Source organism: Eurosta solidaginis, chromosome 5 (genome assembly GCF_040869045.1).
Source record: "Eurosta solidaginis isolate ZX-2024a chromosome 5, ASM4086904v1, whole genome shotgun sequence".
In the NCBI taxonomy this organism is placed as follows: domain Eukaryota; kingdom Metazoa; phylum Arthropoda; class Insecta; order Diptera; family Tephritidae; genus Eurosta; species Eurosta solidaginis.
The window spans coordinates 64,445,388-64,466,600 of NC_090323.1; the positions used below are offsets into that span (position 1 = coordinate 64,445,388).

Here is a 21,213-nt window from a genome sequence, read left to right on the forward strand (position 1 = left end):
TTACTCCCTTTTATAATACTCATTAACACCTTTAATTTGATACCCATATCGTACAAACGCATTCTAGAGTCAACCCTGATCCACCTTTATGGCTATATCCCTAAATGGCATCCACCTATAGAACTATGGCCCACTCCCTCATAAAATGCTCTTTAATGCCTTTCATTTGATACACATGTCATACAAACACATTCCAGGGTTTCCCTCGGTTCATTTTCCTACATGGTTATTTTCCCTTATGTTGTCACCATAGCTCTCAACTGAGTATGTAATGTTCGGTTACACCCGAACTTAACCTTCCTTACTTGTTTTTTTTTCATTGTATAGGTAGTAAAATTACCTTTCATTTGATATGCTGTTTGTATTCCTATCCCGTAAAATACTTAAAAAATTCGATGTTTAAAAGTGCTATATTTACTAAGTAAATTACGCATATTTATTTGTACATATGTATGTATATGTATGTATATTGAAATAAAGCCAGTATGGCCTTATTGCCATTTTCAAAAAAACGCGGAAAAGAGTGCGTACCGTGGCATGTTGCCACGGTTCAGGCAACCACCCGGACTTGGCATGGCGTAGCCCAGGGATATTTAAATAAGCGCGGCCGAAGGCCGCCAACTCGAAAAGGTGTTCTGCACATAAAGGAAACAAATACCAGGTGTTCTGCGCAGAATTACTGTTAATTTGCCCAAAATTAAGTTTTGGTATACCAGGAACAGGACAGTTGGTATTGCATTGATGGGACTGAGGATATTATATATAATTTTAAATGAAAGCTTAAATTATTTCCCATCTACCAAACTATATTTTCATATATTTTATACAGCATTAAATTAAAAAAAATTAAGTTTTTAAAAATTTTGATATGTTTTTTAAAAAAGGAAATTCTTTACAGTTATATACTTAAGATATACATCAAATGAAAGGTATTGGAAATACATATCCAACGACGTCAAAATTTTGAAAATCGGTTCAATACTTTAGAAGTAATTTAGATTAAAAAAAAAGCTTATTATGAAATTTGACCTTTAATAACTTTTGTTGTTGTTGTTTGCCCAACAAAAAAAAAAAATATGCCGTTATGTTTCTTTTATTAATACCTATCGATCTCAATTTTTCGTTTTTTTATATCAGCATTGTCCGTATAGCCCTTATTTAAATAACCCTGGGCTACGCCATGCCAAGTCCGGGTGGTTGCCTGAACCGTGGCAACATGCCACGGTACGCACTCTTTTGTGCGTTTTTAGGTACAGCCTAATAAAATTACCACAACCATGTTTTGAAAATGGCAATAAGGCCATACTGGCTTTATTTCCATTAGCAATTGGAAATAAGGCCATATGGCTTTATTTCTCAAACTGATTGGAAATAAAGCCGTATGACGTTATTGCGTATGGCTTTATTGCACCCCACCGTCATCCACAGAATTTCTGCGCAGAATACTTTCATACATACATACTTTCATTCATACATACATCAGAATTCGTTTTAGAGGTATGGTTCCTTCGGCAAAGTTTCCTATTTTGATCCCTAGAATACGATTTTCACAGAGCAATGAGCGATTTTTAAATCGACCCGCCCTAATATATATATATATAAATGTGAACCAGCATCAGCATGTGTACACAAACTTACAATCAAACAATCATATGTGTAAGTATGTACATACAAACTATACCCTAATAAAAAGACAAATAAAATGTTCAATCTGCCCTGATCGGGTTTCTATGTTTTGGTTGGGGGTTGGGGGTTGGGCGGTACTACAGGTGTCCAACTGCTACTTTTTATAGACGTGAAAAAAGAGGGGGGGGGGGTGGGGGATTGGGGAGCAGTCGCTCGATTAGAAATCTATGGGACTCTTTAAAACGGCTCGGGTGAAGTCTAGGACTCATTACAAATATGAGGAGAAATTTAAAAATTTGCGGCCCTTTAAAAATGTAGGGCCCCCCTTTTAACGATCCTCATTTTTTTACACAAAAGATGTCCAACTTATATACATTGAGACCAGTAGCCCTTATCTGAATGAATGTATATGGATGGGTGTGTCTGTGCCGGTATGTATTTTGCGGTTTGTTGATATATATATATATATATATATATATATATATATAATTTATATGCTGTCATGTTTACGGCAAAGCTCTGCTAAAGGTAAAAAGCTCTAAGCTTTTTGTTATACACCACTAAGCTTTTTCTTATGCGCCACCTTGCGGAAGATCTGCCAGAACACGTCACCTAGCGGTGAGATCAGCCAGAACACAAACCGAAACAAGTAAGGACGGGACTGTCTTCGGCTGTGCCGAAGACTTCATACCTTCCATGAATGGGGCTGAACAATAATCTTATCCCGTTCGTAATCTCCACATAATAGGATGTATAAGATAAGAATTATATAGTGAACAGATGTAGATACCTAAACGATTTTTAAGATAAATATAAAATAAAAAATGGCAAAAAACCCCCTTATCTGAACGATCGGTTGTATGGGATATATATTATATATAGCTCCGATCCAAATGATTTTTACAGGAAATCTTCAGTGATATGTTAGAATATATATAACCAAGTTTCACGTTTTTATTTTGGAAACTAAGGGAGAAATGGTCAAAAATCTTTCTATCTGAACGATCGGTTGTATGGGATATATATTATATATAGCTCCGATCGAAATGATTTTTTCATGAAATCTTCTTTGATATATTAGAATAAATATCACCAAGTTTAACGTTTTTATATAAGAAATTAAGGGAGAAATAGCCAAAAATCTTTCTGTCTGAACGATCGGTTGTATGGGATATATACTAGATATAGCTCCGATCAAAGTGATTTTTTCAGAAAATCGTCTATGATATATTAAATATATATTTCACCGAGTTTCACATTTATACTTTCTACATTGCGGCAGGAATGGCCAAAATCGTCTTATCTGAACGATCGGTTGTATGGGAGATATATGTTATAGTGGTCCAATCCTACCGTATCCGACAAATGTCTAATATAATACAAAAATACACCCTCGTGCCCAATTTCATTGAGATATCTCAAAATTTGAGGGACTAGTTTGCGTTCAAACAGACAGACAGACGGGCATGGCTTTATCAACTCAGTTCGTCGCCCTGATCAATTCGGTATACTTAATGGTGAGTCTATCTTCTATATTTCTCAACGTTACAAACATCAGACCAAAGTTAATATAACATTTCATGTTCATGAAAGGTATAAAAATATGCGCCACCTAGCGGGATTGTTGAATGATCTTGAGAGGTAAAAATTTCAGATCAAGATAAATATAGACCTGGTTTCATTCCTTCGGTCAGACTCAACCCAGACTGGTCTGAAAATAATGAACTGGCCCCATTCCTAAGAACAGACTGGGGCAGACTGGTCCAAAAGGATTGAGTTTTTAGGGTGAGACATGCACCGAGCTTTGCATACAAAATGTGGTCCAGAACCGGCATTTACTACTCAGGTATCACATTGGCAGATGTAACAACTACTTTGCAAAAGGTATTGTCCACTATATGTGACATAACTATCGGCAACAGGCAACGGAATATACGAATGATATCACTTCCTAACGCTAATGAAAACCATACTCTCATAGGGGCCAGATTTTTGGAATAAGGTGGTATCGTATTGAATTTGGCACAGCGATTTTGTTATTTTGAGGTTGAACCTAAGATGAAGTATGATTTTGCGAAACCTAAACCAAGTAAACTACCGTATGCTATGGACATAGCTGGAGCACATGTCGTAACAAGCTATTTACAGTCACCTTGCACAAAAACCACAAATGAACTTTCGAACTTCATAAGCTACGTCGAAAAGTATACCGCAAGCCAGACTACTCCTGACTCACCAGAGATTTGTACAGATAGTAACTACGGTCCAGCAGTAAAGAATAAACGATCGCACTCAAACGATTATTCACCACGCGTCGTTCAAAACATCTTTAGGAACTCGCTACCCGTCGGCGAAACCACGCCGGAGAGCTCTTCTCGTTTGTTAATTAAAAGCCACGTCGTTAAATTAAAAGCCACGAGTAATGAGTTCACAAAATTTTGTGATGACAACTTTTTTCCAATAAATTCTTTGGATGTAAATTTTCCAGACGGCCAAGAGCTGACTGTGGCAGAGAAGACGAAGTTGGATGCATTGCTATCCGAAACGTTTCTATAGTTTGCTCCTGGTACAGACGTTTTGTACCCGCTTTCGCAAATGTAGCAAAGCCGCTTTCACAGCTGACGAAAAAAATGTTAAATGGGAATGGTCGCATCAACAGCAGAAAGCGTTTGATGAACTGAAACAGCTATTGACAACGACACCAATTTTAAAGCAAGCAGATGAAAACTTGCCGTTCATCTTCAAAACCGATGCTAGTGAATATGCACTAGGAGCAGTCCTGATCCAGAATCCCATAGAGTATGCAAGTAGATTGCTAACAAAAGCCGAGCAAAACTATTCCACTATTGAGCGGGAAGCCTTGGCTATCGCATGGGCTGTGCAGAAATTCCGAGGATATATTGAAGGCTCCGAGGTGAAGCTCATTACTGACCACCGGTCACTGAAGTGGCTGATGAAATTAAAATCTCCTACAGGAAGGCTTTCTCGTTGGTCATTATTGATACACTCTTATAATATACAAATTGATTACAAGCCTGGAAGAACTAATATCGTAGCAGATATGTTATCGCGGCCGCCGTGTGAGGCCGAACACGTTGCTGAAGAACTCTGTGGCATATGCTCATTCGAAATTGATCTTCCACGTCTAGGAACAAAGCAGATAAGAGAAGGGCAGATAAGTGACCCAGATCTGAAGGCAATTATTGACTGCTTCGAAAATAAAACTGACGATGCGGTGCATTGGTCCAAAAGAGGCTACACTATGAACGATGGTGTATTGTATTGTTACAATGACGAAAATAGCGAGAATGCACAACTAGTCATCCCTACATCTGAGCGTTCAGCGATATTGGACCACTACCATAATAAAGATATAGCAGGTCACTATGGGATTGATATAACGGCGAATAAGATAATGTCCCGCTATTACTGGCCTGGAATTCGTAAAGATATTGAAATCCACGTGAAAAGTTGTAGTGATTGTCAACGGCTTGTATCAAACTACGTCTAGTAATCAACGCTTTGAAACCATAGCTATCGATTTATTTGGGCCGTTGCCAGCAGATACTAATGGTATGCAGCGGATATATATAGTGCAGGATGTAGCGAGTCGTTGGGTGGAACTATTTGCGCTAAAAGAAGCCTCTGCTGAAAGCTGTGCGAGAACGTTGATAGACGAGGTATTCTTACGGTATGGCGTTCCAAGGCGAATCATTAGCGACAGTGGGGTACAATTTGTATCGGCAGTTATGCAGAAGCTAACGCTCTGTCTCGAAATAAGTCAAGTGTTTACTCCCTTGTACCATCCCCAAGCCAACACCGGAGAGCGAAAGATTCGGGACCTGAAGACGCAGTTGGCAATTTTGGTAGGTAACCAACATCGCAGTTGGGCAGAAAGATTACCTGCCATTCGCTTTGCTATGAATACAACTCGATGTCAAAGTACTGGTTATACTTCTGCCTATCTTACATTCGCAGCATGATATACGAGCCATCATACACTCTGAAAAATTTATCGCTGAGATCACTCCATATCTCAATACTCTGACAAAAGCATTTCAAAACGCTCGTGAATGCGAACAGAAACAACAAGATCACAATAAAAATTTAACCAATCCTCAGCGTGAGCAAAAAGGATTAGGAATTGGATCCAAGGTTCTAGTGACCACTCGAACACAAATGGCAAGTTTGCAAGTGTCATTAATGTCGGTACTTTCATCTAAGCAGATAGAAAAAAATTTGCAATCTTCGAAAAGCTTTGACATTTGATATTTAATAGCTATCCCTAGCTCATTTGTACGACGTACTAAAGTTCTTGGGGACAAAGGAATATCTTTGACAAAGTCTATGTTTATACTTAGTTTATCAAAAACTTGTATCATTAAGTCTTTAATAAATTTACCGTCAGTGAACGGTCTACCCTTCTTCGCCAGTTTAAAACTTATTAAAGAAGATAATTCAGTCTTTAATTTCGTTTTGCCTTTTTTTCCCTGCCAGAGAATTGCATATTGGGCAACCACCCTTTTTTTCCTAAAAATAAATGCTTTTTCTCCTCAAAAAGTTTTAATTTTTTTGTTGCATTCAACTTATTTGTTTTTATGCCAACTTTCAAAATGTCGTTTGATGTTATGTACATACGTCGCTGAAAATGTTTTGTAGCATAAAACGCATTGAATTTGCCCAAAGGCGTTGTTCAACATAAAATATTCGCTTGCCATTGTGCGCATCAATAATTTATTATTTATTGTGTGCTTAGCCGTTGCAGTCTAACAAGCGAATTATCAGTGAATCAATTGGTTCGTGCGATCAAAGCGCTCTCACTAATACATCCACACAACATTTTTGCCACCACTTGCTCTACACATCCTTTTGATTGATTCAGCATTTATGTGACCCATACGACCATGGTTCAATTATGTACAGGTTGGCTCATCTCATCAGCTGATTTTATTTATGTGATTGCATGGTCGAAGGGATTGTCAAAAGGAGATGGCAAACTCAAAATGAAACCAACACATTGGCAACATTTTACTTGCACATACAAAAACTGCTTTTTTTTGACAATTTGAACAGACATATTTTGTTGCTTTACAGATGAGCCAACCTGTATATAGTTGAACCATGCATACGACGATGCCAATGTTCAAGTGATGCAGCCGTTACATTAGCATATTCATCTATGCGTAAACGAAAATCCATTCGGAGCTGATTCATTTCGTTAAGCGCCAAATACACGACACGAACATTTCCGCGAACATTCCCCTTATGTCATGTTTCTGCGACCTTTTCTGTCGTGTATGGTGGTGTTTGCCAGTTCGCGCAAATGTTCGCCAAAAATCAAACTATTTAAATTTTTGGCGAACATTTGCGCGAACTGTTCGTGCATGTATGGCGAAATAGCTCATAATCGTAGTAATTTCTGAACGGAACAGACGTGCGCGGAAAAGTAAAATGGACAATAACAAGTAAGGAAGGCTAAGTTCGGGTGTAACCGAACATTACATACTCAGTTGAGAGCTGTGGAGACAAAGTAAGGGAAAATCGCCATGTTGTAAAAAGAACCTAGGGTAACCCTGGAATGTCTTTGTATGACATGTGTATCAAATGGAAGGTATTAAAGAGTATTTTAAGAGGAAGTGGGCCATAGTTCTATAGATGGACGCCATTTAGGGATATCGCCATAAAGGTGGACCAGGCCTGACTCTAGAATTTGTTTGTACGATATGGGTATTACATGAAATGTGTTAATGATAATTTTAAAAGGGAGTGGGCCTAAGTTCTATAGGTGGACGCCTTTTCGAGATATCGCGATAAAGGTGGACCAGGGGTGACTCTAGAATTTGTTTGTACTATATGGGTATCAAATGAAAGGTGTTAATGAGTATTTTAAGAGGGCGTGGGCCTTTTCGAGATATCGCCATAAAGGTGGACCAGGGGTGACTCTAGAATTTGTTTGTACTATATGGGTATCAAATGAAAGGTGTTAATGAGTATTTTAAAAGGGAGTGGGCCTTAGTTCTATAGGTGGATGCCTTTTCGGAATATCGTTATAAAAGTGGACCAGGGTTGACTCTAGAATGCGTTTGTACAATATGGGTATCAAACGAAAGATGTTAATAACTGTTTTAAAAGGGAGTGGGCTTTAGTTGTATGGGTGGACGCCTTTTCGGGATATCGCCATAAACGTGGACCAGGGGTGACTCTAGAATGCGTTTGTACAATATGGGTATCAAATCAAAGGTGTTAATGAGTATTTTAAAAGGGCGTGGGCCTTAGTTCTATAGGTGGACGCCTTTTCAAGATATAAAGGTGGACCAGGGGTGACTCTAGAATTTGTTTGTACGATATGTGTATCAAATGAAAGGTGTTAATGAGTATTTTAAAAAGGAGTGGGCCTTAGTTCTATATGTGGACGCCTTTTCAAGATATCGCCATAAACTTGGACCAGGGGTGACTCTAGAATGTGTTTGTACGATATGGGTATCAAATTAAAGGTATTAATGAGGGTTTTAAAAGGGAGTGGCCCTTAGTTGTATATGTGAAGGCGTTTTCAAGATATCGCCATAAACGTGGACCAGGGGTGACTCTAGAATATGTTTGTACGATATGGGTATCAAATTAAAGGTATTAATGAGGGTTTTAAAAGGGAGTGGCCCTTAGTTGTATATGTGAAGGCGTTTTCGAGATATCGACAGAAATGTGGACCAGGGTGATACAGAACATCATCTGTCGGGTACCGCTAATTTATTTATATATGTAATACCACGAACAGTATTCCTTCCAAGATTCCAAGGGCTTTTGATTTCGCCCTGCAAACTTTTTTATTTTCTTCTACTTAATATGCTAGGTGTCCCACCCATTTTACCAAGTTTTTTTCTAAAGTTATATTTTGCGCCAATATGGTATATAATTATGGCATTTTTTTCATTTTTCGTAATTTTCGATATCGAAAAAGTGGGCGTGGTCATAGTCGGATTTCGGCCATTTTTTACACCAATAAAAAGTGAGTTCAGATAAGTAAGTGAACTAAAGATATATCGATTTTTGCTCAAGTTATCGTGTTAACGGCCGAGCGGAAGGACAGACGGTCGACTGTGTATAAAAGCTAGGCGTGGCTTCAACCGATTTCGCCCTTTTTCACAGAAAAAAATTATCGTCCTAGAATCTAAGCCTCTACCAAATTTCACAAGGATTGGTAAATTTTTGTTCGACTTATGGCATTAAAAGTATCCTAGACAAATTAAATGAAAAAGGCGGAGCCACGCCAATTTTGAAATTTTCTTTTATTTTTGTATTTTGTTGCAACATATCATTACTGGAGTTGAATGTCGCCATAATTTACTTATATACTGTAAAGATATTAACTTTTCTTTTAAAATTTGAATTAAAAAAAATTTTTTTTTAAAAAGTGGGCGTGGTCGTTCTCCGATTTTGCTAATTTTTATTGAGCAGATATATATGTAGTAATAAGAGTAACGTTCCTGCCAAATTTCATCATGATATCTTCAACGACTGCCAAATTACAGCTTGCAAAACTTCTAAATTACCTTCTTTTAAAAGTGGGCGGTGCCACGCCCATTGTCCAAAATTTTACTAGTTTTCTATTCTGCGTCATAAGTTCAACTCACGTACCAAGCTTCATCGCTTAATCCGTATTTGGTAATGAATTATCGTACTTTTTCGATTTTTCGAAATTTTCGATAGCGAAAAAGTGGGCGTTGTTATTGTCCGATATCGTTCATTTTAAATAGCGATGAGATGGGTGCCCAGGAACCTACATACCAAATTTCATCAAGATACCTCAAAATTTACGCAAGTTATCGTGTTAACGGACAGACGGACGGACGGACATGGCTCAATCGAATTTTTTTTCGATACTGATGATTTTGATATATGGAAGTCTATATCTATCTCGATACCTTTATACCTGTACAACCAACCGTTATCCAATCAAACTTAATATACTCTGTGAGCTCTGCTCAACTGAGTATAAAAAATTTCTGAGTGAATTTATTGAAATGTATAAATCTTTGCCATCATTGTGGCAAGTAAAAAGCAAAGATTATTGTAATAGAATTAAAAAGAATAATGATTATGCGACTTTAATCGAAAAATTAAAAGAAGTAGATTCTGATGCCACAAAGAATACAGTTATAAAAAAATAAGTAGTTTGCGGGCGCAATACCGGCCTGAATAAAAAAAAAAAGAGAGATAGTTTGAAGTCTGGTGCTGGTGCTGAGAATGAATATGTTCCTACTCTTTGGTGCTATGATTTGCTATGCTTTTTGAAAGATCAAGAAGAACCTTTGGCAGGCGTTACCACAATGCAGGTTGAAAATACAAACATATTTGAGGTAAGAAAAAAAGTCAAAATTTTATTGTTTCTTTTTTTTTGTGAACACAAACATTCATTTTGTTTTTATTCCGTAAATGATTCACTTTCTTATATTGAATATATTGTTCTGCCACGGAACTGCTCCCACTGTATTAAAATAATTGCAATATTTTTCTCGAGTAGTTTTTGCTAAATTGGATGCATTCTTTGCACTTGAAGCTTGAAGAGCTGTAAGTCCATGGTCATTATGCCAATCGGCGTATTCTATCGCTCCGGGATCTGTTTCTTCAACATCGAATCCACCTTCAAAATACGTCTCCTCATTTTGCCTCCGTAAAAAGTTATGCAAGTAGCAACAGGTTAACACAATTTTCGTGACTTTTTCTGGTGATAAATTAATAGTTTGTAGGAGAATTCTAAATCTTGATGCTAAAATGCCAAAACAGTTTTCAACAATTCTTCTCGCCCGAGAAAGCCTGTAGTTAAAAATTATTTCTTCTTCCTTGAGTGTGTTGTGGCTAAATGGCTTCATGATATTTTCTAACAGGGGAAAAGCATCGTCAGCTACGAATACAAATGGTAGTTTTTCTTCGCAGTTTGGAAGCGGCTGAGGGTCAGGAATTTTCAATGTTTTATTTTTTAGAGATGAAAAAATTTTGTTTCGCTAAAAAGACCGGCATCAGACGCTGTTCCATTTGTGCCAACATCCACCATCAAAAATTCGTAATTAGCATTAACCACTGCCATTAAAATGATGGAAATTTTTTTTTATAATTATAATAAAAAGATCCAGATCCAGGTGGCTTTGTTATATTGACGTGTTTTCCATCAATTGCGCCTATACAATTTGGGAAGTTCCAGCGTGCATCAACATTTTTCGCTTCTACCTTCCAATCTTTTTCTGTTTGTGGAAGCTGAAAAGTAATGAAAAACTTATAAATCTTTCTTTTTAGAAATTCACTGTTCGACCAAGCAAAAGAAAAGTTTCTGAAGAAGATACACTTATTAAAATTGCATGCGAGAGACTTGCCAACAGCCGCGAACCCACAGAAGGTGACTCCTTGGCTCAATCGTGGGCTTCGCAATATAGTGAAATGGAGGCCTCCCAGAAAACGATTGCGCGAAAAATCATATAAGATGTTTTATTTCAAGGTTGCTTGGGAGCATTGGAATTTAGACACGCGATTCAAATCCAAAATGTTTTTAACCCAAGTCAAATATTAACACCAAATGTCATTCCGCAATACCCAATGCGCACGTCTACGCAACTTAACTACGCGGTGCCCCAACACATGCAGAATTATACAATAAGAATTCCAACTCCTTTAAGTAGCGGCTCGCCCATAAACAGTAGTAGAATGTCACCTCAAGTCACACAAAACGTACGAATCGTTGAAGATACATCGTCCATTAATTCGAGCTCGGTAGAAAACTTACAAAATTTCTTTGCATCGTTCGAAACGGACGAATAATTTATTTTTATTTTTACTTCAAAAAACCAATAATTTTCAGACACACATATGTACATATGAAACTTTTCTTGTTTAGTCGAAAACAAATAATTTAATCAATAAATAATTACCTTAATAAAATATTTCAATTGACTTATTATGGCATCACAAGTCTCTGTAACTATTTTCCCAATCGTTTGGGGCGCAATTGCTGTCAAAAATTTTAAGTCTTCAAAGCTATTGCCACTAGCTAGAAAACGCAAAGTTAAAGCAAGGCGGGGATGAGGGGGAATCGCTTCTCTCATTATTGTATCCCGTTTCGTTATGAGTGGCAAAATGTTTTGTAAAAGTTGGTCAAATTTTGCCTTGCTCATACGAACGTAATTACACTCAGTTGAGCAGAGCTCACAGAGTATATTAAGTTTGATTGGATAACGGTTGGTTGTACATATATAAAGGAATCGAGGTAGATATAGACTTCCATATATCAAAATAATCAGGATGGAAAAAAAAGCCTGCCAAAATACTGCTCTCAGAATCGCCACGGGCTGTCTTCTTATGTCCCCAGAACACCATCTGCATAATGAGGCGAGAATACTCCCCATCAGGGAGAGAAATGAGATGCTGACCAAACAGTTTCTGTTGAATACCCAGAAACCTGAGCATCCCAACAGACATCTGATTGACGAACCAGCACCGCCTAGGGGCCTAAGGAGTCATCTCCGTGAGCATTTTGAGGAAATACGGCACCTGAGAACCCAGCCGTATGAAGCGGAAAAACACAAGCAGGTCCTTGGTGAACTCCATAGACAGGCGTCGGACCTTTATGTCGGGAATTGCCCGGTGAATCCAGTACTTGAAGAAAAATATCCAGAACTCGCAGAAGAGTAACGCATACTCCCCAGGGAAACGCGTGTCACTCTTGCTCAACTTCGTTCTGGATACTGTAACAGGTTAAACTCTTACCTATCCAGAATCAACCCCGACATACAAAATGTATGCCCTGCTTGCAGTGTGTCCCCACATGACACCAACCATCTCATTAATTGTAATGTGGAACCAACGCCTCTAACACCCCTTTCCTTATGGTCCACCCCTGTTGAAACGGCAAGTTTCCTTGGAATCCCGTTAGAGGATATTGATGACAATTTGTGATCTGTCGCGGCTATTAGGTGGGGCGAGCATTGCTACAACAACAACAACAACAACAAAAGCGAAATACTTTCGCTCACTCCATATCTTGATGAAGACGAAGTAGGAAAACGGGTGGACGACTTGGTGCATCCAAAGATACTACCGAATCTGAACGCCATCCCATAATACTTCCGTACAATTGTAGGTTTACACGTCTTTATGTTCAGTTTGTCCATGAAATGTCTCTCCATGGTGAAAACCAATTAATGCTGCGCATCATTAGAACGCAATACTGCATACCAAAAGTTAAGACAATGATACGATCCGTAATTCATAATTGTAAGATCTGCACGATCTTCAAGAAACGATCTCAAAATCAGCTCATGGGAATTCTACCCCAAGAACGCACCACCTTTTCGCGTGCAGTTACCAATACAGGCATAGATTTCGCAGGGCCTTTCGATATAAGAGTTACAGTGGGCGCGGGTATCGTACCTCAAAGGGTTACGTTTGTCTGTTCGTTTGCTTTTCTACTAAGGCCATACATTTAGAAGCCACTAGTGATTTGAGCACTTCCTCATTTCTAGCCGCTCTTTCAAGATTCGTAGCTAGACGAGGATGTCCAAGAAACATTTATTCGGACAATGGAACAAACTTTGTCGGTGCATCACGTGCATTAAAAACTGAATTTAAGGAATTTCTTGCCGATGCAAGAAACCAAACCCTGTCAAAATATTCCCATCAGGCATTAAATTGGCATTTCATACCAGCAGGAGCTCCACACATGGGAGGACTATGGGAAGCGGGAGTGAAAAGCTTTAAAAGCCACTTCAAAAAAGTGGCTTTAAACAACAAATTCACTTTTGAGGAATTTAACACATTGTTATGTAGAATTGAGTCGTGTCTCAATTCTCGCCCTCTTAGCCCCGCTTCAAATGAACCATCTGACCTTGAGCCTCTAACACCAGGACACTTTCTGATTGGAGGACACCTATTAGCACCAGCGGAAATCAGCGTTGATGAAAATACTGCCTCAATAGTCAATCGCTGGCAGAAACTCAAGGCATTACATCAAAACTTCTGCAGAAGATGGAAATCAGAATATCTTTCGGAACTACAGAATTTATCCGTATGGAAGCATCCTAAATCAAATATGCAAGTCGGAGATATGGTGGTTATACGGGAAGATAATCTTCCTCCCAACGAATGGAGATTGGGGCGTGTGATAAGGTTACACCCTGGTTCAGACAACCGGGTGCGCGTTGTGGATATAAGGACTGAAAGGGGGCAAATAACAAAACCAATTGTCAAACTAATATTACTACCACCCTATACCGCAGAAACCGAAAACAAGTCAGACCCTAATCTTCAGCAGTAACGCTACAATTGGAGTTACAAAATCTCCACACAACATCAAAACTTCTCCTAACCAAAACGAAGCAACTTCAACAAACTCACAGTGGAAACAAAAATTTCTTTTTTTTTTTGATGCAGCCTAATGTTACATATGTACATGTACCATGCTTTTGCACATGGGTGGTGATTTTCATTTATAAAAGCAACAATATTTTGCTACAGTTTATGAACACATTTTATTATTAAATTTTCATATTTTTTTATGCGTTTTTACACACTCAATAAGTGAGGTTGTCAGGTAGTCGCCACCGAAAACATGTGCGCCGGCAGATACACAATGGCTATGTGCATTGGACTGCATGGAATCAAAAAAAAAAAAAAAAAATTCGGGTCAGCTTAAGCAATAAAAAAAAAAAAAGTTCTTGGTGTCGCAAACCACATACCTATTAAATAATGAAATTTCCCTCAAATAAATATTTTCCTTGTTCTTTCGCCTAGTGCATTATATATATAGGGGTCCTCACATAAACATAATTTTTTTATTTTTGTTACGAAGAAACGAAAAAAAGGATAGTAAAATGGCAAAGGCAACGTTACTTAAATAAACAAAGCGCTGCCAATTTCATTGCATACACCCGTTTTTATCAAAATAAAAATAAAAACAAAAATAAAATAAGTAAAAAACAAAAATTACGGAAATAAAAATTTTTCAATTAAGGACACCCTAATATAATGCACGGCACATAGCACAATTCCTTTTTACTTTTCGAAGTAAAAAGTTTTAAATACTAAACAAAAAAGAAAAGAACACAAAATTTTCTAACAAAAAAAAAAAAAAAAAAAAAAACAGAGGAGAAATTTCGGATTGCTCGATTCACCCTAATGCAACATATTGCAATTAAGTTTTTGCTTTTCGAAGCAAAAGCCAATACTAAAAAAAAAAAAAAAAAATATTTTTTCTCTCTCACAATAAAAAAAAAAAAGCCTGCACACCCTACTACATATGTATGTTGTCACTCCACGATCGCATGATTTTATTGCGGATCGTTGCAAAAAACAAAAAAAAAACACAATCACACACTTTTCACTATGCTAGTTACTCTGCTTTGGTGGAAGTTTTTTTTTTTGCTTGACCTTTCATAGGTCTTCATTATCATATCTTTTTTCCTCTCTTTTTTAGTTGCAATATACATATATACACATATGGTATTCTGTTCCACTAAAACACTTCACTAACAACAAATTAACGACGGAAAAGTTAAATGCCCGCGATTTACATTACTCGCCCGCACACGCACTAATTAAAATTACAATTTTAAGAAGGAATTCACTCCCGCACGTTTTTTTTTTCTTTTCGTTTCATTAATTAATCCGGAACTGAAGTTAGTGAAACATGCAATATATCGATATTGCAAACCATCGATTCACTAGAACGGTAGCATAAGGGTGTTGACACATCATCAATTATCCGTAAGGCTACATGCGTCACAGATGGAAAAGCATGACGTAGACATTTATTTTTGAGAAACTAGTTAGTAATCAAAAATAAATGCTATAAATGCTGGGAAATATATAAATGAGACATTGTTTTAGAAAATCTTTCCTGTTAATGTTTGGTTTGGCGTTGTTTCTGTCTTGGGGGTCCATTTGCAAAACAAATGAATATCAATTATTCTACAATACGATACATCCATAGCGGATTTATATATCACCAGTTTTACCCTGCTTCCACCAACAACCCCTTATAAGGTGAAGTTTATAATTACCTTGTCAGAATTGCTCGCCAACCGAAATACGCTCGCTACGTCGATGAAATTAGAACAACTCATTTTCCTTTTCAGAAAAATGACGCGATTCACTGCAATTCGCAAAACATCTGAGGCTAAGGGGTTCTCTCTGGCCTGCCGCTTATGCGAAAAGAAGCACCCACTTAGGGTGTGTCCGATATTCCGCGATAGTACGCCGGAAAGGTGGTATTTCGTAATCAAAAAACGCTATTGCACCAACTGTCTATCCTCTTTGCATAGTGCAGCACACTGCACACATGAGGGGAGGTGCAAGTAGTGCGAAGACGACCACCACACCATGCTGGACATTGAGGACGTGCAGTAGACAACGCGGCGGCAACACAATCCCTGGAGACGCAGCAGGCCACAAAGAACCACCAAGGAAAGCGACACCCTCTCCATAATTGCATCCGAGGTCGAAACAGTCCGCTTTCCGCCCGGAGGTATCACGTGGAGTGGAATCATTGCAAATTTTCCAACCGCAGAAGAATAGCTACCAAGGGAAAAGCAAAAGGAATCGACGCAAGCAGCAAGCGCATCATAGTCGTGCCGCAGTCCATCCAACGAGTGCCTTCCGGGCTGGGACGGTTGTCAGCTCACGTGCGCCGCCACAGCTGATCCAGTGCCTCACGTCGGTTGCCCCTACGGCCGTTGTTAAGATTGAGTCGGGTGGGCGCTTGCACCTGGTTCGAGCTATACTCGATCCATGCGCTGCAACGTCCATCATCGCGGAAGAGCTCATCCACCGACTCGGCCTTGATGTGACGATTCTGGGGGATCGGCGTGGGTGCTTCATCAAGCTGCGGGGCAAGCATGGGTAGACGGCAACCGTCACCACTTATGCCGTGGCGTTGCCTCATTTCCGGAGGCAAGCCCCACTAACAAGCCTGGACGCAACGGTAGCCACGCCATATGCCAACATCAGGCTCGCAGACCCGCGGTTCTACGTCGCCGCCCCAGTCCAATTGGTGCTCGGTGCCGACGTGGTCCCAAAGGTTATGCTGGGCGCCATACCAGCCGGAACTTTGGGGCCCCTGTTGGCACAGAACACCATCTTTGGCTGGGTATTGTCTGGCGCCTGTTAAATTGGCTTTATATATGTCAATTTAAATTTATTATTTTTCATATTTTTATCGAGGAGTAATTACATACTTTTTTATATATGTATACTTACATACTCATACATAAAATGGATTTTTAAATATTTTCCATGCTTGGTTTTTGAAACCTTGGAATCATTGTAAAGTTATTCATAAAATGAACTTCCCTTATATACAAATGTACTGCCACTGAATTAGAACCATGTGTACCTTCATTTATTATTTTGCAATTTTCTCCTTTAGGTGGCTCAAGCGGAACCTAAGCTGGAACTAGTTTAAGCTTAATTTAAGCAAACTCTGCGAACCAATGGCGGGATATGTCCGAATAGATTTTGCGTTTCGCAAGGGGGGCGGCATGTTTAGGCCAACAGCCCAAACCCTAAAACATATTGGGTCGCCCTCGCAATCGCTTTATATTTTTTAACAGAGCCAGTCGAACCGTTTATGTTAACTATGCAAATAAACATAGCAGGAATAAATAAACAGTTCGACTGGCAAGCGGGCTTAACAAATTCTGTTATTGCTTTTTGCTTCTTGGATTTTTTAACATCATCGTGTTCGGACGTATCCCACCAGCGATTCCAAAATCAACTAAAAGGTAACCTGCAAATATATATATATATATAAATTTTTGTGTTTAATCTTTATGTTCAATAAAGACTATTTTTGATTGTTAATACTAATACCAACTTTTCTTCTTTTATGTATTTAATCTTTATGTTCAATAAAGACTATTTTTGATTGTTAATACTAATACCAACTTTTCTTCTTTTCTGCACTATATCTTGACCGGCACCATCCCTGAGCTGTGGCCCGGCCAAGACAGTTTCCGTCGGTTCATTTTCCTACATGGTTATTTTCCCTTATGTTGTCACCATAGCTCTCAACTGAGTGTGTAATGTTCGGTTACACCCGAACTTAACCTTCCTTACTTGTTTTTAAAATCATTTTGTGACGTGAATTCCAGTTCTTTAATAAGCTCACTTTGTCCAACAACTGCTCGTTTTTTAAACCATTCTTTGCACCAAATTCTTTTTTGCGATCTTCTCTCTTTTTTCGCGATTAATTGCCACAGCGAGCAATATTGCTGCAGCACAATTGTTGTCCGTATTCATCGCTGTCTGAAAGAGAACAAATGTTCGGCCAAAAGTTCGTATGGTGTATGGCCAAAGCTGCGAACAAGATTGCGGAAATGTTCGTGTCGTGTACTTGGCGCTTTAAGCTTACTTGTTGCAACAATTTTCTTTGCTTTATCGATTATTTTGCAACCATATTTGTCGGTTATTACACTTGAACCTTTCTCAGTCAACAATGCAGTTGAAAATAAATTTTCTTTTAGCTTTGGTACGTATAAAACATTTTCCACGCGACGCGGCTCCCACTGATTGTTTACTCTTGCATGAAGTAAGATGGTACCAATTCCGCGAATTTCTAAACTAAAACGATCGGCCAACTTGACCGTTTTCTTTCCGGTGTATTTTTCTAACTCCGTCAACCATTCACGACGAGAAGTCATATGACTTCATGCTCTGGAATCAGCACACCAAAAATCTGATTTTGATTCTTCCTCTTGTTTGGCATTTACAACGGAACACCACGAAATCTCATTAGTATCAGAATTTGCTTTCTTTCTACTTTCATTGGATGTATATTTGTACTTTGGACACTTTTTGTCCCTTGCCCAATGCCCAATTTGACCACACGAATTACATTTAGTTTTCTTTTTTAATTCATTTAAGTTTGATTTCGATTTCGCTTTGATTTCACTTTTACGTTTAAATTTTGTCACAAATGCTGCATCTGATGTGTTTTGTTCACCACTTATTCGGTTTAAATTTTCTTCTTCTAATTGTAATGATGACATTAACGTATCGAGTGTGCGTGTGTCTTTAGTATTATACCAAACAGTTTTGAGATTGTTAAATTTTACCGGAAGACTACTAATTATACGCACCATTTTTAACGTATCAGACAATTTTTTACCTTGCTGCTCAATTTCAGATGACAATTGATTAACTTTGGCAATGTACCCGACGACTCTTTCATCATCCGCCATTTTGAGTGAAAAGTATTCCTCATAAAGTGTCATTACACGAATCGCGGAGTTCTTTTCATAGACACTGCTTAACTTTTCCATCATTTCTTTAGCTGTGCTGCATGCCAAAACAAGATTTGCACGCTCGGCGTCTATGGATTGATTTCCCTTCGTTTCGTTGATATTGATCCTTTACTTGGGCGGAGACATCTTGCGCTGGTACTTTACCCAGTACATTGTCGGTTAGACCACGCGATTTGATTTACGCGGTTAATTGAAATTTCCATAGCCTATAATTGGAACCATTTAACTTGTGACCAATGAAATTATTTCCTTCTTTTTGACTGAAAACAAGTCCATTTTAAAATGAGAAATTCAAATATGAGTATTTTCAAATATAAGACGATAACGATAATTTTTCTTGCAATCCACTATTTCTTTTAATTTAATGGCGGCGATCGAATGTTCTTTGTTGTTGTACCATACACTATAACGGGAAACTGCGACAGGCGATATTGCATAAAAATTGTGAAATAACCCTTTAGCAATATTGAAGTTGAACTCCATTTGACTTTCAACTAGATTTGGTGTGATCTTTTGGTGGTACGCCTCTCAAACATTAAATAAATGAAACTTCTTATTATTCTTATTCCCAATTTTTTTGTACGCTACGACGAGATGACTTGATAAAAAATTATGCACACGTACAACACTTTTTCGACACGTGATCTCTATTTACTTAAAGAAATCTTCCTGGGCCCATAACCTGTGCAAAGTTACGAGTTGCGCAGTAATGTTGGACACAAAATAAGAAGAAATTATCTATATGATTTAATATTATTCGCTTTTATGGAATACTTTATTGAAACGATGTTGTTCAATAGACAGTTTGAATAAGAATAAGGAATAACAAGTAAGGAAGGCTAAGTTCGGGTGTAACCGAACGTTACATACTCAGCTGAGAGCTTCGGAGACAAAATAAGGGAAAATCACCATTTAGCAAAATGAACCTAGGGTAACCCTGGAATGTCTTTGTATGACATGTGTATCAAATGAAAGGTGTTCATAGCCATGTTTTTTTTTTACACGTAAACGTCTATACCCTTAAACTTTGTATGGACTGCTAAGCGTGAAACTTTAAATACACCTCTTAAATTGCTGCGCATAAAATGTGTACTACTAAATTTCAATACGCATTATACTCAGATGTAACTGAAAGATGTGTTTATGTTTCACCCTCTACACTAATTATATGTATTCTATTTGTGTCCACAATTCATCGCAACTGATTCAGCTATATGTTATACCTTATGATCATCAGAGGGTTGTGTCTCCGCTTTTCGGTACACCCTGTTGCTGTAGCTAGTTGTTTAACCACTGCCGCTAGATGGGTCTCCTAAGCATTATCTTAGCGAAGATAGGCGTTTTTTTTACGCGCAAACGTAAACGTATACGCGTGTATAAAAAACACGGCTATTGATTATTTAAAACGTAGTGGGTCCTAGTTCGCCTTTTCGAGATATCGCAGGACAGGGGTGACTCTAGAATGTGTTTGTACGATATGGGTATCAAATTAAAAGTATTAATGAGGGTTTTAAAAGAGAGTAGCCCTTAGTTGTATATGTGAAGGCGTTTTCGAGATATCGACCAAAATGTGGACCAGGGTGACCCAGAACATCTTCTGTCGGGTACCGCTAATTTATATATATATGTCATACCACGACCAGTATTCCTGCCAAGATTCCAAGGGCTTTTGATTTCGCCCTGCAGAACTTTTTCATTCTCCTCTAATTAATATGGTAGGTGTCAACCCATTTTACAAAGTTTTTTCTAAAGTTATATTTTGCGTCAATAATCCAATCCAATTACCATGTTCCATATCTTTTTTCATATTTTCATAGTCGGATTTCGGCCATATTTTATACCAAGATAAAGTGACTTCAGATAAGTACGTGAACTAAGTTTAGTTAAGAATATCGTTTTTTGCGCAAGTTATCGTGTTAACGGCCGAGCGGAAGAACAGACGGTCGACTGCGTATAAAAACTGGGCGTGGCTTCAACCGATTTCTCCCATTTTCACAGAAAACAGTTATCGTCATAGAATCTATGTCCTTCCAAATTTCACAAGGATTAGTAAATTTTTGTTCGACTTATGGCATTAAAAGTATTCTAGAGGAATTAAATGAAAAAGGGCGGAGTTACGCCCATTTTGAAATGTTCTTTTACTTTTGCATTTTGTTGCACCATATCATTACTGGAGTTGAATGTTGACCTAATTTACTTTTATACTGTAAAGATATTAAATTTTTTGTTAAAATTTGAATTAAAAAAATTTTCTTTTTAAAAGTGGGCGTGTTCGTCATCTGATTTCGCAAATTTTTATTTAGCA

At 38.1% G+C, this 21,213-nt stretch overlaps 1 pseudogene; it reads left to right on the plus strand.

The window, feature by feature from the left end:
- The first annotated feature begins 7,067 nt into the window (after positions 1 to 7,067).
- On the plus strand, positions 7,068 to 11,518 carry LOC137252775 (uncharacterized; annotated as a pseudogene).
- The last annotated feature ends 9,695 nt before the right edge of the window (positions 11,519 to 21,213 follow it).